The following is an 18,594-nucleotide window of genomic DNA, read 5'->3' as shown; positions in this document are numbered from 1 at the left end:
TTAATCACTTTTAAAGGAGAGTGGGGAACATCATGTTTTGCAACTATTTTTTGAACTCTTGGATATTTACTTGGAACAAATAAAAACAGTTTTGTACCATATGAAAGGTAAAATTTGCTCAAGCCGTCCCTCATCCTGCCCTGGCCTGCTTCCACGTGCGGCTGGGTGAGCTGACCCCATTCTCTGTTTGTTTATTTTTTATTTTTATTTTTTTATTTTTATTTTTTTTTAACATAAAAAGTTAATTTTTTTTATTAATTTTTTTTGCATACAAAAACAATAAACATTTTCTAAAAATACATACAAACAAAAAGATGCGTATCAAACATATTAGGAAGGTTGCACATGGGAAGTCGGGGAATAGAAATGGGGGTGGCAGTTAAAATAAATGAGAGAGGGACTTTATATGGATCAGTGATAATAACTCAATCCTCTGTTTGACAAAGAAGAGGGAGAAGGAAGAGGAAGAAAAAGAAAGTGGGATAAAGGATCAGAAAGGGAGGAAAATAGAAAAAATTAGAGTATGACTCCAGGGTAGACCTGTTTTGTTGTCATTGAGTTGGTTGGTTGGTTTGTCTGTTGTATTCTTCATGTTTCGCCAAGTTGGCCAGACTGGTCTCGGACTCCTAGCCCGAAGTGATCAACCCGCCTCGCCCCCCAGAGTGCCGGGACCACAGGCGTGAGCCACCACGTCCAGCCCCCACATTGCTTCTGGCCTCCGTGGTAGACCTCCCAGACGGAGCGGCCAGGCAGAGGAGCTCCTCACTTCTACCCAGACACGGGGCGGCCGGGCAGAGGCGCTCCTCACTTCTTCCCGGACGGGGCGGCCGGGCAGAGGCGCTCCTCACTTCTTCCCGGACGGGGCGGCCGGGCAGAGGCGCTCCTCACCTCCCAGACGATGGGAGGCCGGGCAGAGGCGCTCCTCATTTCCCAGACGATGGGTGGCCGGGCAGAGGCGCTCCTCACTTCCCAGACGGTGGGTGGCCGGGCAGAGGCGCTCCTCACTTCCCAGACGGTGGGTGGCCGGGCAGAGGCGCTCCTCACTTCCCAGACGGTGGGTGGCCGGGCAGAGGCGCTCCTCACTTCTTCCCGGATGGGGCGGCCGGGCAGAGGCGCTCCTCACTTCTTCCCGGACGGGGCGCCCGGGCAGAGGCGCTCCTCATTTCTTCCCGGACGGGGCGGCCGGGCAGAGGCGCTCCTCACTTCCCAGACGGTGGGTGGCCGGGCAGAGGCGCTCCTCACTTCCCAGACGGTGGGTGGCCGGGCAGAGGCGCTCCTCACTTTCCAGACGGGGCGGCCGGGCAGAGGCGCTCCTCACTTCCCAGACGGTGGGTGGCCGGGCAGAGGCGCTCCTCACTTCCCAGACGGTGGGTGGCCGGGCAGAGGCGGTCCTCACTTCCCAGACGGTGGGCGGCCGGGCAGAGGCGCTCGTCACTTCCCAGACGGGGCGGCCGGGCAGAGGCGCTCCTCACTTCCCAGACGGGGCGGCCAGGCAGAGGTGCTCCTCACCTCCCAGACGGGGCGGCCGGGCAGAGGCGCTCCCCACCTTCCAGATGGGGCGGCGGCCGGGCAGGGGTTGCAATCCCAGCACCCTGGCAGGCCAAGGCAGGCGGCCGGGGGGTAGAGGCTGCCGCGAGGCCAGACCACGTCACCGCACTCCAGCCCGGGCAACAGCGAGCACTGGGTGAGCGAGACTCCGTCTGTAGTCCCAGCACCTCGGGAGGCTGAGGCGGGCAGAGCACTCGGCGTCAGGAGCTGGCGACCAGCGTGGCCAAGATGGCGAACGCGTGCCTGCATCCAAAGGAGAAAAGGCAGGCAGCGGTCGCGCGCGCCGGCAGTCCCAGGCAGTCCGCGGCGCGGGCAGCAGCAAGCCGAGTAGATTGTAGCCTGGGCCAGAGAGGGAAAGAAAGAAAGAAAGAAAGAGAGAAAGAGAGGGAGGGAGGGAGGGAGGGAGGAAGGAAGGAAGGAAGTCGGTCATTTCCTTTGTTTACCAGTTTTCACAAAATGAATTGATTCATTTTGTGCGCGGGCAGCAGCAAGCCGAGTAGATTGTAGCCTGGGCCAGAGAGGGAAAGAAAGCGTTTATTTTTTATTTTATTTTATTTTATTATTTTATTTTATTTTATTTTATTTTATTTTTTTGAGATGGAGTTTCACTCCTGTCACCCAGGCTGGAGTCCAATGGCACAATCTTGGCTCCCTGCAACCTCTGCCTCCCAGATTCAAGCAATTCTCCTGTGTCGGTCTCCTGAGTAGCTGGGATTACAGGTGCCTGCCGCCATGCCCAGCCAATTTTTGTATTTTTAGTAGAGACGGGGTTTCACCATGTTGGCCAGGCTAGTTTTGAACTCCTGACCTCAGGTGAGGTGATCAGCCCACCTCGGCCTCCCAAAGTGCTGGGATTACAGGTGTGAGCCACCACGCCCAGTCCATTCTCTGCTTCTTGATGGCTTCCCTCTCCTGAGACATTGATCACTTATTCATGACATTGCCGGATCATGAGCCACTCCTCCTCTAGCCCTTGGAGGATCCAAGTGATTCACAAAAGGACACAAGGGATATGATTAGTCCTCTGTGAGTGATTCTGAGGGGCCGTGGTAGACAGAGAGAGAGAGAGAGAAAGGAGGATGGGAAAATGCGGGCAGTTCCCTCCCCAACCCATTCTGACAGTTTGCTGGTTAGAGAAAAATCCCCATGTCAGAGAATTTTTTTCTTTGTTTATTTCCTGTGAAATAGAATGTGGGTGTGGCATTGGGGAGGACTCTAGTAATTCATATTTTCTGCTTATTTGGCTCCTGGCTGAACAGTAATTTACATTACTTAATTTCTGGGTTTTTCCTAGGGAATCAAAATAAGTTTTCTATTCAATTATTAAGCAAATTTCACAGCCAAATAATCCTCTTATTTTTACAAGTGGGATTTTCCCTTGCAGAGGGTTTTCTGGCTTCTCTGGGTAGTTGATCCGTCTCCTGTCTTCCGTTTCCTCCGTCCTTGTCTGGCTATGAAGAAAGCTAAAGCCCCTCATTCATGGATTAGGGGCTTCTCAGTGGCAGTTGGGAGACTTTGGCTTTGCAAGCTAGAGATGAATCTTTTTTTTTTTTTTTTTTTTGAGACGGAGTCTTGCTCTGTCACACAGGCTGGAGTGCAGTGGTGTGATCTCCACTCACTACAACCTCTTCCTTCCACGTTCAAGTGATTCTCCTTCCTCGGCCTCCCAAGAAGCTGGGACTACAGGCACGCACCACCACACCCAGCTAATTTAAAAAATATTTTTAGTAAATGTGAGGTTTTACCATATTGGCCAGGCTGGTCTCGAACTCCCGACCTCAGGTGATCTGCCTGTCTTGGCCTCCCAAAGTGCTGGGATTACAGGTGTGAGCCACTGTGCCTGGCCTAGAGATAAATCTTAATGTCCGCCAGCCATGGGGTAAGAGTCCACTCCCTCTGTCTGCTCTTCAGTCTATTGACTTTGGGCACAGGCACAGCTGCAGGTCTAGTAGGGGTTGGGCCTGGGGTTAGTGGAGACAAAATGTGAAGGTAACAGCATAGTGCATGCGGCCCAGTGTCCTCTGCCTGGGCTGCTCAGGGGAAAAAAAAACACACACACACACACATACAAATAACAACCCTTTTTTTGGTCAGAACTACAGTGAAAGATCTCTACGTCTTGGCTAGTATTTGTTATCTTTTGCTTCTTTGAAAATAGCCATCCTGGGCCAGATGTGGTGGCTCACGCCTGTAATCCCAGCACTTTGGGAGGCCGAGACGGGTGAATCACCTGAGGTTAGGAGTTTGAGAGCAGCCTGGTCAACATGATGAAACCTCTTCTCTACTAAAAATACAAAAATTAGCTGGGCATGGTGGCACATGCCCGTAATCCCAGCTACTCAGGAGGCTGAGGAACAAGAATAGCTTGAACCCGAGAGGTAGAGGTTGCAGTGAGCTGAGATTGTGCCACTGCACTCCAGGCTGGGTGACAGAGTGAGACTCTTGTCTCAAAAAAAAAAAAAAAAAAAAAGAAAAGAGCCATCCTAACATTCTGTTGTTTGCTTTCCATAATGGTTGTATTGCTTTACATTCTACAAACAGTGTAGAAAGGCTCTGCATTAGTCCATTCTCGCACTGCTATAAAGAAATTCCTGAAATGGGGTAATTCATTAAGAAAAGAAGTTTAATTGGCTCGTGATTCTGCAGGCTGTACAGGAATCATGGCAGTCTCAGCTTGGCTTCTGGGGAGGCCTCAGAACACTTATAATTATGGTGGATGGTGAAGGGGGAGCTGGAACTTCACATATCTGGGAGCAGGAGGAAGAGAGAGAGAGATAGGGGAGGTGCTTTCTTCCTTTTAAACAACCAGGTCTTGTGAGAACTCAGTCACTTTACAGTACTAAGGGGGGGGTGAGTGGTGCTAAACGATTCATGAGAACTCTGCCCCCATGATCCAATCACCTCCCACGAGGCCCTACCTCCAACATTGGGGATTGCAATTGAACATGAGATTTGGGTAGGGGCACATATCCAAACCATATTAGGCTCCCTTTTCTCCATATCCTCACCAACACTTGTTATTATTCATCCTTTTGACAACAGCCATTCTAACAGGTGTGAGGTGATAGCTCACTGTGGTTTTGATTTGCATTTTACTGATGATTAGTGATGCTGAGTATCTTTTCATATACCTATTGGCCATTTGTATGTCTTCTTTGGAGAAATGTCTGTGCAGGCCTTTTGCCCATTTTTAAATTGGGTTATTTGTTTTCTTGCTATTGAGTTGTTTGAGTTACTTATGTGTTTTGGATATTAACCCCATATTAGATATACAATTTGCACATATTTTATCCCATTCCGTAGGTTGATTTTTGCTCTGTTGATTGTGGTCTGTTTTTGCTTTTGTTGCAACTATCTGAAAAAGAAATCAAGAAAACAATCCTATTTACAACTGCTGAAAAAAAAGTACTCAGGAATAAATTTAACCAAGGAGGTGAAAGATCTGTACACCAAAAGCAATGGAACACTGATGAAAGAAATTTAAAAACGCACAAACACATGGAAAAATGTTCCATGTTCATGGATTATAAGAGTTAATAGTGTTAGCTGGGCATGGTGGCTCACACCTGTAATCCCAGCACTTTGGGAGGCCGAGGCAGGTGGATCACAAGGTCAGGAGATCGAGACCATCCTGGCTAACACAGTGAAACCCCGTCTCTACTAAAAATACAAAAAATTAGCTGGATGTGGTGGTGGGTGCCTGTAGTCCCAGCTACTTGGGAGGCTGAGGCAGGAGAATGGTGTGAACCTGGGAGGCGGAGCTTGCAGTGAGCCGAAATTGTGCCACTGCACTCCAGCATGGGTGACAGAGTGAGACTCTGTCTCAAAAAAAAAAAAAAAGACTTCATAGTCCCAAAGTGATCTGTGGACTTAATGCATTCTCTATAAAAAGTCCAACAGTATTTTTCACAGAAATTGAAAAAATAATCCTAAAATTGGTATGGAACCACAAAAGACACTGAATAGTCAAAGGAATCTTGAGCAAAAAGAACAAAGCTGGAGGCATCACACTATCTAACTTCAAAATATACTACAAAGCTACAGTAGTCAAAACAGCATGGTAATGGCCTAAAAACAGACAGGTAGACCAATGAGACAGAATAGGGAGCCCAGAAGTAAATCCATACATCTATAGTCTATTGGTTTTTGATAAAGATGCCAAGAACATACAAAAGGGAAAGGACAGTCTCTTCAATAAATGATGCTGGGAAAACTGGGTATCTACATATAGAAGAATGAAATTAGACCTCACACCATACACAAAGACTAGTTTAATATGTATTAAAGACTTAAACATATGACCAGAAACTGTAAAACTACTAGAATAAAACATAGGGAAAAAGCTCTAAGACATTGATCTGGGCAATGGTTTCTTTGGATATGACCACAAAAGCACAGCAACAAAAGTGAAAATAGACAAATGGGATTACAACAAACTAAATAGCTTCTGCACAGCACAGGAAACAATCAATAGAGTGAAGAGACAATTTCTTTTTTTTTTTTTTTTTTTTTTTTTTTGAGATGGAGTCTTGCTCTGTCGCCAGGCTGGAGTGCAGTGGTGCGATCTTGGCTCACTGCAACCTCCACCTCCTGGATTCAAGTGATTCTCCTGTCTCAGCCTCCAGAGTAGCTGGGACTCCAGGCATGCACCACCACACCCAGAAAACTTTTGTATTTTTAGTAGAGACAGGATTTCACCATGTTGGCCTGGATGGTCTCCATCTCTTGACCTCGTGATCCACCTCTCTCGGCCTCCCAAAGTGCTGGGATTACAGGCATGAGCCACCGCACCTGTCCATGAAGAGACAATTTCATTGTCTTCTTCACACCTGTTAAAATGGCTGTTATCAAAAAGACAAAAGATAACAAGTGTTGGCAAGGATATGAAGAAAAAGGCAACCGTTGTACACTATTGGTAGGAATGTAAATTAGTATAATGATGATGAAAAACAGTATGGAGATTCCTCAAAAAACTAAAAATAGAACTTCTCTATGATCCAGCCATCCTATTATGTATTTAAAGGAAATGAAGGGCCGGGCACAGTGGCTGACGCCTGTAATCTCAGCAATTTGGGAGGCCAAGCTGTGCAAATGACCTGAGGTCTAGAGTTCAAGACCAGCCTGGCCAACATGGCGAAACCCCAGCTCTACTAAAAATACAAAACTTAGCTGGGTTTGGTGATACATGCCTGTAATCCCAGCTACTCAGGAGACTGAGGCAGGAGAATCACTTGAACCTGGGAGATGGAGGTTGCAGTGAGCCGAGATTGTGCCACTGTATTCCAGCCTGGGCAACAGAGCGAGACTCCGTCTCCGTCTCAAAAAAAAAAAAAAATTAAAAATAAATAAATAAATAAAATAAAGGAAACGGAGTCAGTGTGTTGAAGAGATACCTGCACTTCCATGTTCACTGCAATATTATTCACAACAAACAAGGTATAGAATCAACCTAAGTGTCCATCAGTGGATGAGTAGATAAAGAAAATGTGATACACTACACAAATGTGGTATATATACTCTTCAGCCTTAACCCATTTCCATAAAATTAAGGAAACAAAGAAGGAAATCCTGTTACTGGTGACAACGTGGATGAACCTGGAAGACATTATGTTAAGTGAAATAAATCAGGCACAGAAAGACAAATACCACATGATCTCACTTATATGTGGAATGTAAAAAAGTTGAAGTCATTGAAGTGGAGAGTAGAATGGTGGTTATCAGAAGCAAGGTGAGGGTGTCTGTGAGAGGGTTGGGGAGACATTGGTCAAAAGATAAAAAATTTCAATTAGCCAGGAGGAAAAAGTTCAAGAGGTCTATTGTGACTAGTTAATAAAAGTGTTCTAACCACAAAAATGATCCATATACAAAGTAACATATATGTTAATTAGCTTTATTTAGCCATTCCACACTGTATATGTATATCAAAAAGTCATGTACACCATAAATATAATAATTATTATTTTTTGAGACAGAGTTTCACTCTTGTTGCCCAGGCTGGAGTGCAATGGCAGGATCTCAGCTCACTGCAACCTCTGCCTCCTGGGTTCAAGCGATTCTCCTGCTTCAGCCTCCCTAGTAGCTGGGATTACAGGCATGCACCACCATGCCTGGATAATTTTGTATTTTTAGTAGAGACGGGGTTTATCCATGCTGGTCAGGCTGATCTCGAACTCCTGACCTCAGGTGATCTGCCCACCTCGGCCTCCCAAAGTGCTGGGATTATAGGCGTGAGCCACTGCACCCAGCTCATAATTTTTATTTGTAACAAAAAGTAAAGCGAGTCTCTTGTAGACAGAGTATAGTTGGATCTTGGTTTTTCAACCTATTCACCTACTCTATGTCTTCTAATTGGGGAATTTAATTCATTTATACTTAAAGTAATTATTGATAGTTAATTTACTTAGTAGGAGTATAACTTTGAGCCTGTGATTTATCTTTTCTAAATGAGTTTTCATTTCTGTGAAATGGGCACAGTTAAAGAGGCCACCTCCTGGGACTGGGGTCAGGATTAGTTGAGATAGTCTGTGTAAGGCTAGGATGGTGCTTGACAGTCAGTGTTAGTTATTATTTTTTGATCCTGTGGGATAGGGCAACCCAGGTGGGAAACACTTGCAACCAGAGAACCTTGACTCAAAATCTTGGTCCTACTTGGTTTGAAGGATCCCATTGCATTTGCATTGCTGCCCCTTCTGAGAGGTTATTCACACTGATAAACCCCATTTTGCAACTTACAACTGCAGGATTCAGCTAACTGGACAGGAGCAGACACCGAACCTAAGGTGAAAAATCCAACAAATAGGGATATTGAGGACCAGCTGAAAAATTCAGTTGGTTTCTATTGAAGAGTCTAAATATGAGACATAGAGAAAGGATTAATAGTCAGTATTGGGGGCAGAAACAGAAACACAGAGAAAGTTATGCCGGGTGCGGTGGCTCACGCTTGTAATCCCAGCCCTTTGGGAGGCTGAGGCGGGCGGATCACGAGGTCAGGCGATGGAGACCACGGTGAAACCCCGTCTCTACTAAAAATACAAAAAATTAGCCTGGCGTGGTGGCGGGCACCTGTAGTCCCAGCTACTCGGAGAGGCTGAGGCAGGAGAATGGCGTGAACCTGGGAGGCAGAGCTTGCAGTGAGTCAAGATTGTGCCACTGCACTCCAGCCTGGGCGACAGAGCGAAACTCCGTCTCAAAAAAAAAAAAAAAAAAAAGAAAGTTATAAGAGGAAGCTTTGAGTCAGCAGAAGCTATGGGTGAATAGGAGCCGTGAATTGACAGGAATTATGAGTCAGCAGAAACTTGAGTCGTGGCAAGCGCCACAAGTCAGCAGAAACTATGAGATAGAGAGTAGCATGGAGATAGCAGAGGAATAGGCCAAGACTCGGAGATGCTGTGTCACCATCTTGGTGGAGCCTAGAGGGCAGAGCTAGGATGGTCCCCTGAATTACAGAGCTGCTGTCAGTGATGAGTGTAACCTGAAGATGTTCCAGCCTCTGGCAGCCCTGATTGGGTGGTGAGACTTTGGCCTTCCAGCTTTCATAATGTAAACTGAGAATATTTCTCTTTCTGGCCAACTTAGAAGAATCTGACTGACACACTACCCATATCAAACTCCTCTGAGACTCAGTTTTCTTGCCTGTGAAATGAGGACAGCTAAATATACAAGTTGAATGGGTTGAGAAAACAAGATCCAATTATATTCGGTCTACAAGAGACTCATTTTACTTTCTTATTACAAATAAAAATTATATGTATATATGATATTTTGATATATGTATACAGCAGGGAATGGCTAAATCAAGCTAATTAACATATATGTTACCTTGTATACTTGCTTTGGGCTGCTTAGCATCCCTTTTTTGGGGATACCAGCCTTTATTTGACATCTGCCAGTAACAGGATTCTACCTCTAAGGTGGACACATAATCCAGGCCGGGCCCGTCAGAGCCTCATTGTAGAAATTTGCCTTTAGGTCAGGAGGTGGAAACCCTGAGAGAGTTCCTGGGTTCTGGGATATTCTAACCTGTCCAGGCCCCTGTGTTTTCTTTGTTTTTAGAGACGGAGTCTAGCTCTGTCACCCAGGCTGGAGTGCAGGGGCACAATCTCGGCTCACTGCAACCTCCGCCTCCTGGGTTCAAGTGATTCTCCTGCCTCAGCCTCCTGAGTAGCTGGGATTACAGGCATGCGCCACCATGCCCAGCTCATTTTTGTATTTTTAATAGAGATGGGGTTTTGCCATTTTTGGCCAGGCTGGTCTTGAACTCCTGACCTCAGGTGATCTGACCGCCTTGGCCTCCAAAAGTGCTAGGATTACAAGCGTGAGCCACCATGCCTGGCCGGCTCCTGTGTTTTTTAAGGCCAGTTTATTCAACTCTGTTTTCTTTCTGAGAGTTTCCGAATAGAGTCATCCCTTGGTATCCATGGGGGATTGGTTCCAGGACTTTCCATGGATACCAAACCCCATAGACCCTCAAGTCCCTTATATAAAATGATGTAGTCTTTGCATTTAACTATGCACATCCTGCTGTATACTTTATTTTTATTTATTATTTTTGAGATGGAGTCTCACTCTGTCATCCAGATTGGAGTGCAGTAGCGCAATCTTGGCTCACTGCAACCTCCGCCTCGGCTAGGTTCAAGCGATTCTCATGCCTCAGCCTCTTGAGTAGCTGGAACTACAGGTGTGCCACGACGCCCGGCTACTTTTTGTATTTTTAGTGGAGATGAGTTTTCACCATGTTGGTCAGGCTGGTCTTGAACTCCTGACCTCAAGTGTTCCGCCCACCTCGACCTGCCAAAGTGCTGGGATTACAGGCGTGAGCCACCATGCCTGGCCCTCCTGTATACATTAGATTATCTCTAGATTACCCATAAAAATGAATACAATGTAAATGCCATGTAAATAGTTGCTATACTGTATTGTTTAGGGAATCATGACAAGAAAAGGAGTCTGTATGTGTTTAGTACAGATGGTTTTTGTTGTCAATTAAAATATATATATATTTTATAGAGATGGGGCCTTGCTATGTTCCTCAGGCTGGTCTTGATCTTCTGGCCTCAAGTGATCCTCCTGCCTTGGCCTGCCAAAGTGCTGGGATTACAGGCATGAGCCACTGTGCCCAGCCTTCCTGAATATTTTTTTTATCCTCGGTTGGTTGAACGCATAGATGCGGAACTCACAGAGGCAGAGGGCCAACTGTAGCCTTCCTACAGATATTTTTATCTTGTTAAAGTAATAACCCGAACTAGACCCACACCTCACAGGTCTGCTGTGAAGTGACATAAGCCACCACATAAGTGGAAACGCTTGGTGAATGATTTAAAGGAATCTTCTGGCCTGGTGCGGTAGCTCATGCCTGTAATCCCAGCACTTTGGGAGGCCGAGGTGGGTGGATCACCTGAGGTCAGGAGTTTCAAACCAGACTGGTCAACGTGGTGAAACCCCGTCTCTACTAAAAAAATACAAAAATCAGCCGGGCATGGTGGCGGGCGTCTGTAATCCCAGCTACTCGGGAGGCTGAGGCAGGAGAATCGCTTGAACTCGGGAGGCGGAGGTTGCAGTGAGCCAGGATCGCGCCACTGCACTCCAGCCTGGGGGACAAGAGTGAAACTCCGTCCCAAAAAATAAAAAAAGGAATCTTCTGGCCTGTGTTTCAGTTGAACAAAGTGAGGTCTAGAGAGGGGAGAAGTGAGCAGTTCCAGGTCGCACGGGCGGTCAGGGATGAAAGGGGAGTGGGGACGCGACCTCCAGGCGGGTGCTCTTTCTCGCCTCCTGGGCGCTCCCTCCCCTTCCCTCCCCCGATCTCTCTGATGTGCCTGCATTCCCTACCTAACAGCTCTGGGCTCTGCGTACCTGAATTAGCCCAATGTTTTCACCCTTTGAAAGAAGAATCTAAGCCGAAACCAGCCCCCAGTTCCCCGTGGGCTTTGCCGACTCCTTGCCAAGCACTCTGAGTGCTACCCTTTCTCTTTCTGAATAAGGTGAGATACGTGACTCTGCCCTGAATCGAAGTCAAATGAGGGCTCCTCTCTGCAGTACCACAGAGCTCCCTGTAGGTGGTAGGGTAGGACTGCAAATGTCCTGGAATAGTGGTCCCTGAGCGCAAGCCCAGACTGGAGCTGGGGTACAGCATTTGCTTGCCGTGGGGAAGAGGAGGACGCCGGAGGGAGGAGGAAGGAAAGTAGAAGTGTTGCCAGTCTTGAGGCAAAACAGAGTTGATTTGAGGGCTGGAGAACAGGAATAGTTGGTGTACCTCATCCGTCTATCTCTCCATCCACCTACCCACCTATCTACCCAACTACCCTCCATCCATCCACCTACCCTCCATTCACCCACCCACTCACCCATCCACCCATCCACCCACCCACCCATCCATCTACCCATCCATCCATCCATCCACGCATTCGTCCAACCACCCATCTATCCATCCACCCACCTATCGGTCCATGCGTTCGTTCATCCATCCACCAATCCACTCATCCATCCAATAAATATTTTTGAGCACCTGTGCTAATATGCATATATACACACACACATATCTATGCACACACATACATACACACTGATATATATCACACACATGCATACACACACACGGAGAATAAGCGGTACTGCCTTTTGTTGAGTGTCAAGGTTGCTTTTATCTCTGCAGCTGGTACTACAGATTTCTGGACCTGTCTGTAGTACCCGTTACTAGCATCCCATTCCCAATATTATTCTTCACTCTTTTACTTCTGAATATAAAGCAGATTTCATCTGGGGCCCTTTTTGCCCCTTCTGATTTCAATAAAATTTCCCCCAATGTCCTGTCTTCCTCCTCCTCCTCTACCCCATTCCTGAGGCGGTCTCAAGTCTTCCCTGGGATTTCTGCCAACTCCTGACTTTCCGGCTTCTAAAGCTTTGGCTCCTAGTAGGATATTTCTGACCTGCAGCATATCATAGTCTTTGTTTTTAAAATTTATTATTGTTGGCCAGGTGCAGTGGCTGACGCCTGTAATCCCAGCACTTTGGGAGGCCGAGGCAGATGGATCACCTGAGGTCAGGAGTTTGAGATCAACCTGGCCAACATGGTGAAATCCCGTCTCTACTAAAAATACAAAAATCAGCTGGATGTGGTGGTGTGCGCCTGTAATCCCAGCTACTCGGGAGGCTGAGGCAGGAGAATTGCTTGAACCCAGGAGGTGGAGGTTGCAGTGATTGTGCCACTCTACTCCAGCATGGGTGACAGAACAAGACTCCATCTCAAAAAAAAGAAGAAGAAGAAAAAAGGCAGCTCAGAGAGGTTAAGTGTCTAGCCTGAGGCCATACAGCTAACTGGGTTAGAGCTGAGATTTGGACCCATGTATGTCTAACCTGGTGCTGGGCTCTGTTCTGTAGAGGATTCATCCAGCCCCACATACCCGGTCTAGAAGAAGGGAAGTGGTGGGACAGGAGCACCCCAGAGAGAGGAGCCTGAATCATGGGGCTGCAAGCTGGTCCTGGGTCCCATGGAGCCATGGGGTGAGGAAGTGGCAGGGGCTACCACCAAACTGAGATGCGGGCCCACGGCTGGTTGAGGGAGAGGACCCTGGCTGTGGGTGCCCATCTGCCAGCTTGTATGAAGGAGTAGGCGGGGGAGGTGGGAGAAGGGAAGTGGTGCTTCGGTGGGACCACAGGAAACTCTAGATTTTGGTTAGTAGTTGGAAAGTACCAGCAATTTCTCTTTCAGCAGAAAAGCAGAAGGAGGTCAGGTTTTTCTTATTAAAACAGAGACAAATGCAGACTTTGCAAAGGAAGCAGGGATTTGCAGAGTGAGGCTGGAAGTCACCGAAGCTGAGTGATATTCCCCAGAGAAAGGTTTTACATTCATGTGGAGTGGGTCAGAGGACCTTGAGTTGAGCTGATGAGCAGTCACAGGATGGCACCAGGTTTTCACGATATGGAGAGAAGGGGACCTGGTGGTGGTTTGGCCACCGCGTCCTGTTTCCTAAAGAACAGCGAGTGTACGTGACAGCTGGGGCCTCATAGCCAGTTACTGCCAGCAGGACTCCATCTCAATTCAGATCTTACTTCATGGGACTACACAGAAAGAAGGAAAGCCAGGCCAGACATGGTGGCTCATGCCTGTAATCCCAGCACTTTGGGAGGCTGGGGTGGGCAGATCAATAGAGGCCAGGAGTTCGAGACCAACCTGACCAACCTTCACCAATGGTGAAGCCCATCTCTCCTAAAAGTACAAACATTAGCTGGGCGTGGTGACGGGCGATTGTAATCCCAACTGCTCGGGAGGCTGAGGCAGGAGAATGGCTTGAACCTGGGAGGCAGAAGTTGCAGTGAGGCGAGATTGTGCCACTGCACTCCAGCCTGGGTGACAGAACGAGACTCCATTTCAAAAAAAAAAAAAAAAGAAAAAAAAGCTGGGCTGGGTGAGGGGCTCACACCTGTAATCCCAGCACTTTGGGAGGATCACTTTGGGTGGGATGCTTGAGCCCAGGAGTTTGAGACCAGCCTGGGCAACATAGCGAGACTCCATCTTTACAAAAGATAAGAAAACAAAAGACAGAAGGAGTGGTTTGAAGCTATGCAAGTGTCCCTCTTGGCTCTGGCAATTTCTGGGTGGATAACCTGGGGTAGCACCCTTCTCTTTGAGTCTAAGTTTCCTTATCTAAACTAGAGATGATAAGACCTCCCTTGTTGTGTTGTTATAAAATTACTTGTGTGCCTAGCCCAGAGTAGGTGTGCAATAAATGAGTAAATGGATGGATGGCTAAATTCCACACATATTTATGGAGTGCTAAGTCTGTGTCAGGCATTACTCTGGGGATACAGCTGGAATCGAACAAGCCCTATTAGTCTTTGGTTTTTAGGAACTCACATTCTGGCAGAAGAGACAGGAAGTAGCTGGGCACGGTGGCTCATGCCTATAGTCCCAGCACTTTGGGAGGCCGAGGCGGGCTGATCACCTGAGGTCAAGAGTTTGAGACCAGCCTGGCCAACATGGTGAAACCCCATCTCTACTAAAAATACAAAAATTAGCCAGGCATGGTGGCACGCACCTGTAATCCTAGCTGCTCGGGAGGCTGAGGCAGGGAAATCGCTTGAACCCAAGAGGCGGAGGTTGCAGTGGGCCAAGATCGAGCCACCACCCTCCAGCTTGGGCGACAGAGTGAAACTCCATCTCAAAAAAAAAAAAAAAAAAAAAAGGGACAGGAAGTAAGTGAGAAAAGTAGGAAAGACGTACTATTCAGTGTTGGGGTGGGGAGATTAATATTTCAGAAAGGGTGGCCTGGGAAGGGCTCATTGAGAAGCTGACTGTTGAATAAAGATTGGCAGGAATTACGCAACCAGCCATGTAGATCTCTGGGAGAGGAGAATTCCGGGGAGAAGGGAGAGTCAGTGCAAAGGCCCTTAGGCCAGAGCATGCATGGGGTGTTCAATAAACAGAATGAGTGCCAGTGTGCCTGAAGCCCAGTACAGAAGGGAGAAGATTGTCGGAGATGAAGGCAAAGAGGTAATGATGGGTGGGTTAGAGTTTGCAGGGCCTTTGGAGGCTGTGAGAAGGATTTTGGCTTTTTTTCTGGGTCAGAGGGGAGCCAGTGCAGGAGTTTGAGCAGACGAGTGGCATATTAGGGTTCTCCAGAGAAAAGGAACCAACAGGATATACACGTCTATATTAATTAATTGATTAATTTTGAGACTGAGTTATGCTCTTTCGCCCAGGCTGGAGTGCAGTGGCGCAATCTCGGCCTACTGCAACCTCTGCCTCCTGGGTTCAAGCGATTCTCATGCTTCAGCCTCCCAAGTAGCTGGGATTACAGGTGCCCACCACCACACCTGGCTAGTTTTTGTACTTGAGACGGGGTTTCACCATGTTGGCCAGGCTGGTCTTGAACTCCTGACCTCAGGTGTTCCGCCTGCCTCGGCCTTCCAAAGTGCTGGGATTACAGGCAAGAGTCACCGCACCCGGCCTATATTAATTTATTTAAAGATATTTATTATAATGAATTGGCTCGCATGATTATGGAGTCTGAGAAGTCCCAAGATCGGCAGCTGGCAAACAGGAGACTCAGGAGAACTGATGATTTAGCTCCAGTGTGAGGCCCAAAGACCCTTTGAGTTCCCAGGAGAGCCAATGACATAAGTTCTGGTCCTAATGCGAGCAGATTTGAGACCCAGGAAAAACCAATGTTTCAGTTCAAGTCTCAGGCTGGAAAAACACAGTGTCCTAGCCCAAGCAGGCAGGCAGCACAAGCTCCCTTGTACTCTGCCTTTTTGTTCTATTTGGGCCTTCAACTGATTGGATGGGGCCCACCCACATTAGGGAGGGCGACTTGCTCTATTTAGTCTACAGTTCAAATGTGAATCTCACCCAGGAACACCCTTACAGGCACACACTCACAATAATGTTTGAATAAAAATATCTGGGGGCCAGGCATGGTGGCTCACACCTGTAATCCCAGCACGTTGGAAAGCCAAAATGGGTGGATCACTTGAGCCCAGGAGTTTGAGACTAGCTTGGGCAACATGGCAAAACCCTGTATCTATAAAAAAAAAAAAATGCAAAAATTAGCCGATATGATGGCACATGTGGTACCAGCTACTCAGGAGGCTAAGGTGGAAGGATCGTCTGAGCCCAGGGAGGTTGAGGCTGCAGTGAGCCATGACTGACTGTGCCACTGCACTCCAGGCTGAGTGACAGAGCAAGACCTTGTCTCAAAAAAAAAAAAAAAAAATTCTGGGCAGCCCGTAGCCCAGTCAAATTGACACATCAAATTGACCATCCCAAGTGGCTTCACTGGATGTAGCTTTCTACAGGCTCTCTCTGGCTGTGGTGTTGAGAATAGTATGAAGGTAGGGGTAGGGTTGGGGAGTCAGAAGCAGGAAGGTGAATTTGGTGGCTACCATATAGTCATTCAGGTAAGTGTGGCGGTGGCTTGGGCTAAAGTGGTGGCAGGAGGTGTGACGAGGTTATTAGATTCTGGATGTATTTTGAAAGGAGTGCAGATGGGATGAGAGAGAGAAGAAGAGAAATAATGGGTGACCTGTGGTTTTTGGCTTCAGCACCTTAAAGAATGGGGTTGCCATCGATTGAGAAGGGAGTATCAGGAGTATGGCGGACACGTTGAGCATGAGAAATCTAAGCTTTGGAGGAGATGTGGTGTCAGCAGGTAGATGTCCATGCTTGGAGTCCAGCAGAGCAGCCTGGGCCAGACAGCTGGATTTGGGAGCTGTCGTTAGCACCTGCCTGGCTGTCTTCATTATTGCATCAAGAGCGGCTCTTGGTTGCAAGTAACAGAAAACTTGGCTGCAGGCCGGACATGGTGGCTCACGCCTGTAATCCTAGCACTTTGGGAGGCTGAGGCGGGTGGATCACCTGAGGTCAGGAGTTTGAGACCAGCCCGGCCAACATGGTGAAACCCTGTCTCTACTAAAACTACAAAAATTAACCGGATGTGGTGGCGTGTGCCTGTAATCTCAGCTACTCAGGAGGCTGAGGCAGGAGAATCGCTTAAACCTGGGAGGCAGAGTTTGGGAAAGCTGAGATTGCACCATTGTACTCCAGCCTGGGCGACACAGCAAAACTCCATCTCAAAAAAAGAAAACTTAGTTGCCTTGAGCAAAAAGGGAAATTATTGGAAAACTCTAGGGGTCCACAAACGCACCAGGAAGTTGGGGGATCCAGGCTGGGGAAATAAGTGGGGGCCAAGGAGGCTCTGAAGATCTGAGCAGCGGCAGTCACAGAAAAGGCCCCTGGCAGGAGCAGTCTGGTCCTAAAACCCCCACAGCCACCACGTGGATAGGACCTCCTGCGGCCCCTTGCTGGGATCACCCCTCATGATGCAGGGTCTGAGGAGAGCAGCTCATTGGTCCAACCAAGCCACATGACCTTCAGGCTGGGGTGCAGGGAGGGAGGCCTGGCCACTTAGGGTTTCCATTTTCTTTTTTTTGAGACAGAGTCTCACTCTGTCACGCAGGCTGGAGTGCAGTGGTGTGATCTCAGCTCACTGCAACCTCCGCCTCCCGGATTCAAGCAATTCTCCTTCCTCAACCTCCTATAGCTGTGATTACAGGCGCATGCTACCATGCTTGGCTAATTGTCGTATTTTTAGTAGAGACGGGGTTTCACCATGATGGCCAGGCTGGTCTCGAACTCCTGACCTCAAGTGATCCACCCGTTTCGGCCTCCGAAAGTGTTGAGATTACAGGCGTGAGCCACCGCGTTCCCAGCCCACTGAGGGTTTCCTAATGCAAGGGGAGGCCACCATCCCCTCACTGTGGTGTTCATAACGGGGAACTCCCAGAGGGGCCACCAGGGTAAAAGAGGAAGAGATGAGATGTTGGCCTGGCATAAAGAAAGAAAAGCAGACCAAAACTCCAGCATGACAGCAGCAAAGCCCATCACAACTGTCATCACAATTATCATCAGCAGCAATAGCAGCTGGAGAGATTTCTTTTCTTTTTTTGAGACAGGGTCTTGCTCTGTCACCCAGGCTGGAGTGCAGTGGTGTGATCATAGCTCACTGCAGCCTCGACCTCCCAGGCTCAAGCAGTCCTCCTGCCTCAGCCTCTTGAGTAGCTGGGACTACAGGCACAAGCCACTATGCCAGGCTAAGTTAAAAAAAAATGTGTAGAGATGGGGTCTCACCTAGTCTGGTCTGGAGCTCCTGGCCTCAAGCAATCCTTCTACCTCGGCCTCCCAAAATGCTGGGATTACAGGCAGGAGCCACGTTGCCAGGCTGATCTTTTAAATTCTTTCAGCATCAAAGCCAAAGTTTTCTCAATGTCCTAAAAGGCCCCAGGCCCTCTGCCCTCCCTCCCCTGCTACCCCACCCTGTGGCCTCTCTGACCTCACCTCCTGTTGTTCCCACGTCGCTCATTCTTCCCCAGCTGCACTGGTCCGCTGGCTGTGGCTCCAAAACGCTTGCCACTCCTGCCCCAGGACACTTGCCTTTGCTGTCTCCTGTGCCCTTCCCAGACATCCCCACGACTTGCTCCCTCACTGCCTTCAGGCTTCTCTCTCTCTCTCTTTTTTTTTTTTTTGGAGATGGAGTCTCACTCTGTTGCCCAGGC

This window comes from Symphalangus syndactylus, chromosome 18, assembly GCF_028878055.3.
Source record: "Symphalangus syndactylus isolate Jambi chromosome 18, NHGRI_mSymSyn1-v2.1_pri, whole genome shotgun sequence".
Classification (NCBI taxonomy): domain Eukaryota; kingdom Metazoa; phylum Chordata; class Mammalia; order Primates; family Hylobatidae; genus Symphalangus; species Symphalangus syndactylus.
Note: the sequence above shows the minus strand (reverse complement) of the source record.